The sequence below is a fragment of the Equus przewalskii genome, chromosome 1, assembly GCF_037783145.1.
Source record: "Equus przewalskii isolate Varuska chromosome 1, EquPr2, whole genome shotgun sequence".
Taxonomy (NCBI): Eukaryota; Metazoa; Chordata; class Mammalia; order Perissodactyla; family Equidae; genus Equus; species Equus przewalskii.
The window spans coordinates 33390614-33399242 of NC_091831.1; the positions used below are offsets into that span (position 1 = coordinate 33390614).

The 8629-nt window shown below is 36.2% G+C and overlaps 1 protein-coding gene across 4 annotated transcripts in view; it reads right to left on the reverse strand.

Annotated features, from left to right (window-relative positions):
• ENTPD1 (ectonucleoside triphosphate diphosphohydrolase 1) overlaps positions 1-8563 on the reverse strand; it is a 126045-nt gene extending 117482 nt beyond the window's left edge. For 3 of the 4 annotated variants that reach the window (XM_070560790.1, XM_070560840.1, XM_070560800.1), the window contains exon 1: positions 8462-8563. The gene's annotated coding sequence lies outside the window, so the exon portion shown is untranslated. The remainder of the gene's footprint in view (positions 1-8461) is intronic. The other variant, XM_070560810.1, reaches the window with a different exon arrangement.
• Between the last annotated feature and the right edge of the window lie 66 nt (positions 8564-8629).

The following is an 8629-nucleotide window of genomic DNA, read 5'->3' on the forward strand; positions in this document are numbered from 1 at the left end:
ACAAAGTCATTAAGGAAAAGAAATAAGACATTTCGTAAGAGTGAACATAAAGAAATCACTCTTATTGCTGACTCTATTGTTTCAAGTCTTTGCAGTGGGTGGGAGCAGGAAGATTTAAAAGGGCAGGGAAGGAAAAGTCTTTGCCCTTTTCCTTAATGCAAGTCTACTCTTTTTTAATTAGCTTTCTGGCTGTTATTTCTTTGCTTCCTATCAGGAACACTGCAATACCCATTATCACACCATCTTGAGGAAACAGATATTGCCCTCCTGAACTTTGGTAAGAAGCATGACAGATACAGCAGTCCAGAACTGACTACTCCAGGAAAGAAAGGTTTTGCATATACCCTTCTCCCAGTAAGCGTAAAGGAAACTACTTTAAAAAAATCTCTGTGAAAGGATAAGCCACTTTCCATGTAGGTAATATTCATTGTCCATATTTGTATTTCCCTGAATATAATTGGTAAAAACTCCATTTAAAATGCTAGGATATTTAATATGTGTTTGTTTTTTGGTTTTTTTTTAAAGAGAGAGATAATATTGGAGAAGAATTGAGAATTGAAGTAAAATGAAATAAATAGAGTCACTGGTTAGATAGCCTTAATAAGCTATTATTTTTATATTCCTAAACTTGCTAAAGATTGCTACAATTTGTGATACCTAAAACAACAATAAACTTATATTAGGAATTAAAAAGAATTTTTTTTGGATGGAAGGGATACTCAGTTTAATTTACACAGAATGTTTATGTGACTACTCTGATGTTTACACAACTGTTACTCCAAATATGGAAATTCTAGATTTGTTTGGGTTTGGCCTCAGACTGCTAGAAGTAATCAAAGAGATAATATCATTTCAGTGTTATCTTTAGGGTGCTGCTAAGAAAGCCCCAATCAAAATAGAAATACTTTTACCTCCTCCCTGCTAATATCTTAGATTTCTTTAACTGTGGACAAATTATTTCACTCCACAATTAGTTGTAAATAGCCATGAGAAAAAAGTAACAACAACAACAGATACTATTTCTAGGTTTTAAAAAAAAGAAAATGCCTGCACTTGAATGAATTATAAATATTGATCTGACCCATAAATAGTGAGAGAGGGAGTGGATAGATTGTACTCTCCCTGCAACACATTTTGAGTTCTTCTTATGGCTGAGTGACTAGTGAGAGAATCTTCCACAAAGAAATGGGTATTAATTAAAATAAATCTTTATGATCATAAAGTATGAATTGCATACAAGTTATCCAGAGGAAATTCCTAGATAACTTGCAGACAGGAGGTAGAGACCTTGAGGTCATCTCTAAACTGAATTCTGACCACCATTCTCAGATATGGAGAAGAAATTTCTAGAGAATAAATACAAGTGGAGGCCTTACATTCTGGAGGTTGACTAGGCTTGCTGATACAAGAGTTTCTCTTGATTAATGAGTCCTTTTTTTCCCTCAAATAAATAAGAAAATTCAAAGTACCAAAACTATGACTCAAATCTAAAGGTCAGGAAACATTGTGAGTACCAAGTGTGATCACATCTCCAGATGTTAGGGCTCCATGTTTTGCCCAAATTCCACGATTTGACTGGACTTCTTGAACTAAGCACTCGATGGGACAAATTGGCATCCCATCAACTTCTGCAACTGAGCAGGGGCATAATTTACTCTGGACACACTGCTGAAGGAACTTCATGTTCTTGGAAGCTCCCTGGATTATAAACTGAACTACAGCTAGCAGTGAGTGTGATCAGATAGAAAAAGTTTGCAAGTTCACGCTCCCAGAGAAGTAACACCACCTTCAAACCCAGGCAAGGGCCCCCCCGCCCTAGTCTTGCACCTTAGAGGAACCTACAAACCAGAAACCCACAAATGATGAATTTGATAAAAATCACATGAGAACTTCTTGTCACTCAAGACCCAGTGCTCAGCGATGGCACTGGGCAATCTACAGTCCTACACATCTGCTGCTGCGACTCACACCATTCAGTCCCCAGAGAAGCACTGCCACATCTCTTGTCCTGTGTCCGTGAAAGAAACATGACTGTGGCTAAATGAAGAACTGAGGACCATGGCACTGCGGACACCAGAAACGGACACCGCTTCAGAGTATGAGGAGGATTTCAGTTGGAGAAACAATTAGGCAAGAAAAAAAAGTTAGCTCATCACATCTTTCCTCTCAAATACCATGACTGCAATAGAGTTTTGAATAGCAAAATATTTGCCAATAGAGCAGAGCATTCATTTTCTTGAACTCTTTATATCCACTATTCACAATTTAGCACAGTTTTTACAACAGTTGCACATGGCACTAAGGAACAATTTGCAATATTAAATAATTAATAGTATCCTAAATTTGTGTATACCCAAGTCTAGATATAATATATATGAAACATAACATCTATTCTTCACATAGGCAACTATAATTATGAATAGTTTTAGGTTTATAGACATATTTAATAACACCTAATTAAATTTTTAAAAACTGAATTAAAATTTTCAACTGTATTTAAATAAATTTGGTTTAAATTTTGATATTCATTATCACTTGTTTTACCTGTGAATTTAGCAGATAATTTTTAATATATTAGAAGAAAAATAATTTCTTGGAGACATTGAATTTAAAAAATTTTTACATTTACTTTAATTTTTATATTTTATATAAAAAGATATTCAAATTTTGTAAATTTTTTGTGGCAGTTTTAAAAATTTGCCTCAAAGTTTTTGACCTATCTCCATAGAGAGGCAGGGGTGTCCATATACTCTCTTGGTGAGCTTGTAACTGCTTCAACCAAGAGTACAGTGGAAGTGGTATTATATGGCTTTTAAAACTAGATCAGAAAAGGCCATGCAGCTTCTGCCTTGTTCACTAGAATACTCATTTCTGAAGCCCTGAGCCACCATTTAAAAAGTCCAACTGTCCTGAGGCTGCCATATTGTAAGGAAGCCTAAGCCACAAGAAGAGACCACATACAGGCTTTCCAGGTAATAGTCCCAGCTAAGCCTGGTCTTCAAGTATCCCCAGCCCAGGCACCAGACATGTGAGTGAAGAAACCTACAGATGATTCTGGACCCCAGCCATTAAAGTCTCCCCCAGCTATCTGAGTCTTGCCAGCTGAGACCCCAGACATCATGAACCAGAGACAAGCCATCTCTGCTGTATCCTGGTCAAATTCCTGACCCAGAGAATCCATAATGATAGCAAAATCACTGTCATTTTATGCCACAAAATTTTGGGATGGTTTGTTACACACCAATAGATATGTAACTAGAATGTTTTGAATACAGGTACATTGTATTTTTTAACTTAGATCACTGAGAAGGATTATTAGTTAAACTAGTGATAGAAAATATAAAATTGGAGGGAAGGAAACAAAAGTTTAAGAGACAAAAGTAGAAAGAGGGACTTCTAGTTATGGCAGCATGAGGGAGTTAAAAGATAACATCTTAAAGGAGTTTCTATTTAGGAATGGTAGCAGTATCTAATTAGTCACAGTGCTTGCTATTGATTCTAAAGGCTAAAGAAACATTTTAAAGATTTCAGGAGCCGGCCCCATGGCTGAGTGGTTAAGTTTGCGCACTCTGCTTTGGTGGCCCAGGGTTTCGCCAGTTTGGATCCTAAGTGTGGACATGGCACCGCTCATCGGACCATGCTGAGGCGGCGTCCCACGTGCCACAACTAGAAGGACCCACAACTGAAAATATACAGCTATGTACCGGGGGGCTTTGGGGAGAAAAAGGAAAAATAAAATCTTTAAAAAAAAAAAAAGGTTTCAAAGTGAAAACATATTTCTTCCTTCTATAATGTATTCACTATTTGTTAATCTCTTAATAAACAAGGAAATTAATTCCTCCAGAGCTACTAAACTTTCATTTTCTGTTAAACATGTAGACACCCACCATTTATTTGATGTACTTAGATAAATGCTTGTGAACCACTATTTAAATTAGTTATTTTAATCATGGTTATTATAAAAATTAATGATAGTTGAAAAATCCATCCTGGAGAGAGGGAAAGGGAGGATGGAGGTGGGAATGGTTATGAAAGGACAACAGGAGGGATCTTTGTGGTAATGGAATTACTCTGTATCTTTACTGTGGTGGTGGATACATGAAAACACGTGATAAAATTGCAGAGAACTAAATACACGCGCACACATACACACATAAAACTAAAACTGGGAAAATCTGAAGAATGTGGGTGGATTGTAACAATACCAACATTCTGGTTGTACCGCGCTTTTGCCAGGTATGTTACCTTAAGAGGGTACACAGGATCTCTCTATATTATGTCCTACAACTTTGTGTGAATCTCCACTTAGCCCAAGATTAAAAATTTAATTTAAAAAGTATCATTAAAATGATTCAACATATATTCATAACTTATTTTTTATAAAATAAATTGAAATAAAAAAATTGAAAAGCTTGCCTGTTTTACTGTCTTCATAGTGTCTTTTTATTAAGAGGAGTTCTCACTTTTAATGAGATAAAATTTTCAATATTTTTATGATCAGTGATTTTTCCATCCAGTTTAAGAAAGATTTGCCTACCCCAAGATCATAAGGATATTCTCTCATGTTATCTTCTAGAAGCTTTATTGTTTTACCTACGTTTACAATCTATGTGAGATTGATGTTTGGGTACATGTAGCTAGGAGTCAAGATACACTGTTGTCCATATGAATATCCAATTGACCCAGCACAATTTGACAAGATCACCTTTTCCTCTCTGCACTGCAGTATCACTTTTGTCCTAAATCAAGTAACTACATATCTGTTAGTCTGTTTCTGGATTCTATTCTTTTCTGCTGGTCTAGTTGTCTATCTTGGAGCCAAAGCCATACCATTTTATCCTAATAATTATTTTATCTTAATAATAAGAGGTGATATATATTAGGTATAGGTCCTCTAACTTTGTTCTTCTTCAAGATTCTCTTGGCTATTTTGGCTTTTTGAAATTATATATAAAATTTGAAATCGGCTTATCAATTTTTACCAAAAAAATGCTGGAATTTTTACTGCGACTGCACTGAATTTATATACCAATTTGGGGAGAACTGATATGTTTTCATTAATAAGTCTTCTTAGCCATGAATTTGGTGAAGTCTTCCATTTTTTTAGGTTTTCTTTAATTCCTCTCAGAAATAGCATATAGGTTTATATGTAGAGATCTTCCACTGTTTTATATTTGTTCCTAGGTATTGAATTTTTTATGTCATTATAAATTTTATCTAAAAAATTTTACTTTCTAATTTATTATTGCTATAATGTAGGAATACAATTGAGTTTAATGTTTTCATCCTGTATTTATCCTTTCCATTGCTCTTAATTTATACTCTACATTTCTGTGCTTCCACTGGGGATCATTTTTCCTTTCCTGCAAAATCCCTTTAGCGATTCTTTGTGTGGGTCCGTTAGTGGTGATTTTTTTTCTCAATTTTTGTTTTCTCAACACATTTTTAAAGGATATTTTGCTAGGTATAGAATTCTAGGTTAGCTTCTTTTAGGATATTATTCCATGTTTTATAGCTTTCCTTATTTTTGTTAAAAAATCAGGTGTGAGGCATATTGTTGCTCTTCTGGAGGTAATACTTCCTTTTAACCTATATTTTTTGTAGATTTTCTCTTTTCATTCTGCCTCAAGGATTTGTGGAGGAGGGAATGTCAGATGTGTAACTTGACAAGGTGAGCTAGTACCAGTCTGCAAAATGTGGGGTCCCTCTCTTCCTCCCAGATGTCAAAAGCCATTCAAGAGGGTTGGCCCCATGGCCTAGTGGTTGAGTTTGGGGCACTCCACTTTGGCGCCCTGGGTTTGTGGGTTCAGATACCAGGCGCGAACCCACACTGCTCATCAGCCATGCTGTGGCAGTGACCCCCATATAAAATAGAGGAAGACTGGCATAGATGTTAGCTCAGGGCTAATCTTCCTCAAGCAAAAAAGGAGGAAGATTGGCAACAGATGTTAGCTCAGGACTAATTTTCCTCAGCAAAAAAAAAAGCTATCCAAGCTACTGTCCTGCCTTTTGGATTGCCTCTGACCCCTGTAGGAGCAAGTTCTTCCACTACCCACTGCATGCACAAGTAGGAGTAAGGCTGAGAGGCTGATCTACCTGGTTCTTCCTACAGTGGTACCTCAATCAATAACACACAATTGTCCAAGGGCCCTAGTGATACTAATAGCTTCTTTCTGTGTGCTTATGACACCCCCAAGAGCCACTCCCACTTCTTTATTAAACCTCTATAAAGCAACTTCTGTTTATCCATCTTCAATCCTATCCCATCTGCCTTCTGTTTTTTAAGGATTCTCATAATGTCTGGTCCATTGGGAGCACCTCTTCATGTTTCTCAGTATCAAGGTATGTGCATGGATGCACATGACTGTGTGTATCCATGTAATTTTTAGAGATTTTGGAAAGAGGAGAGGAATCAGGAGAGGCTAAAATTTGTTCTTGGTCTGCCATCTTTATTCCATCTCGGCTAAATTTCTAAGGACATATTGAACTCTTTTAATACCAAAATACAAACAGCTGCTAGTATCATAGGATCTAATTTGGAAATCTCTGCTTCTGAGGTAATGTCATATTAAGCTATTTCAATTTAAGACTTGGACCTCATGCTAAAACTTGCATCTGCATGGCACATGTGAATAAAATTCATTCTCTTTCCTCAAAATTTTCTTTCAGATTTTAATATTAGGTCTCAAAAGAATTGAGAGTTCTGTATTACAGAGATTCCTATAAACATATAACAGCAACAATATAAATAATATTTTTGCTCAACTATGACTAAAAAGAGAAAAAAAGTATTCTGAAAAATTTATGATGTGCTAAAATTCAAAAATAAGAAAAAACAACTCAATAAAATCCTGAAATGTTATTTCACTACACTCAACCCTTAAATTACTTCAATGAACAAACTTTTGCCAGTGTTAATAAATTCAAGAATAATTTATCATTGATTTACCACTGATTGAGAATTACAGTGTAAATTCCAAACTTTTAAATCTAAAATAGTCTCCGATTGGTTGTACAATAGAAGTTTTATATAAAGAAATTCAATTCTGAAAAAATATAAACTCTATATATTCCTAAGAGTGAAATCTAAAGAGCCAAGAAAAACAATCTTTTAAAAAATATTTAATGCACATCTGACATGTCCTAGGCTCTGTTCTAGGCATGGAATACATCAGTGAACAAAACAGACAACACTCTGTTTTGTGCAGTTTATATTCTAGTAAATACATATAATTTGAATAATCTGAACTTGGCCTTTTTCTACAGAAATCACTAATAAGGTAGATAAATATTGTGTGCCCAAACACAAATATAGATGTCTCTTATAGCAGTCCATCACACAATCACATAAAATATGTTTAAGAACATTTGTAACACAGAGATACAATTAACTACTGACTTCAACACATTAGAATATCAATATCTTGTCAGGGAATGTGAGCAAGGTCAGGTGTCCTAAAGTTTATCTGCCTAAGTGATTCACTTGGAAAAGGACTTATTGGCTAGGTTTTAGGTAAGTGTGCTAGATTTCAGATAACTCTTATCAGATCTTAATTTATATCCCCAAACCAAGCAACTGAAATAACCCAGATGTCACAACTGTGCAGACTGAGGAAAATACAGGGTTTAGCAGGAGCAAGATTTTGAACATCTAGAATTGTACCATCCAACATAGTAGCTACTAGTCATGTGGTTATTTAACTTTGAATGAATTAAAATGTTAAAATTCAGCTCCTCAGTCACATTAGCCACATTTCAAGTGAGCAATAGTCACATATAGCCCATGGCTGCTATATGAACAGTGACGATATGGAACATTTCCAACATTACAGAATCTTCTTTTGGACAGTCCTGCCATAGAGAATCAGAAGAGGCATAACACTCCTGGGAAAACCCAAAACTTCCTAAAGAGGGCTAAAAAAAAGTGGCGATTATAATAGTAAAAAAATAAATTTTCTTCTGCATCCCTTTGTTAAGGGAAATACGGCTATTTCCATTCCTGCATCTTATGTTCTCTTCATCTCCGAGAAAATCTGTCTGTCCTTTCCTTACTCTTTCTCTATCTTCTCACATTTTTCACCCATCTTCTTTATTTTTTCTAGTAACAAATATGCAGTCCATGTTTAATGATTTCATATATTTATTGATGTTTTTAATTTTTTTTAAGTTTCTCGATGTTAAAATTTAAGGAGCGGAATCCAATTTGTTTCCACTAAAATACTATGCTCCTCCCCCGCCCCCTCAAGGTATGTGACCTTCCGAGTATTTTCCTCCCTGAGATCATTATCCTTCCTTAGAAAGCGCTTCTCACTGTTAAGAATCCCGGGTGAAAAAGATGCAATTCTAGGTCCTGCCTCTGGGGTTTCCCTCCAACAAGGAAGGGCTCAGTCCTCCCGGACCTCGGAGTCCGCGGGACATTCCGCTGCACGGGGCGTTCCGCTGAACTCCTACTGCCACTTACCGGAGAGAAGGGTAAGTGCTCCTTCGCCAGCTTGGCGGTTGCCAAGCGACGTAAGCTGTGCCGGGCCGGGCCTAAGAAGGAGCGCGCAGACCTCAAGATACTGAAAGACTGTAACAATGCCGCTTTCTATTGGCTGAAGAGCTCTCCGCCATAGCCACGAGCCAATAA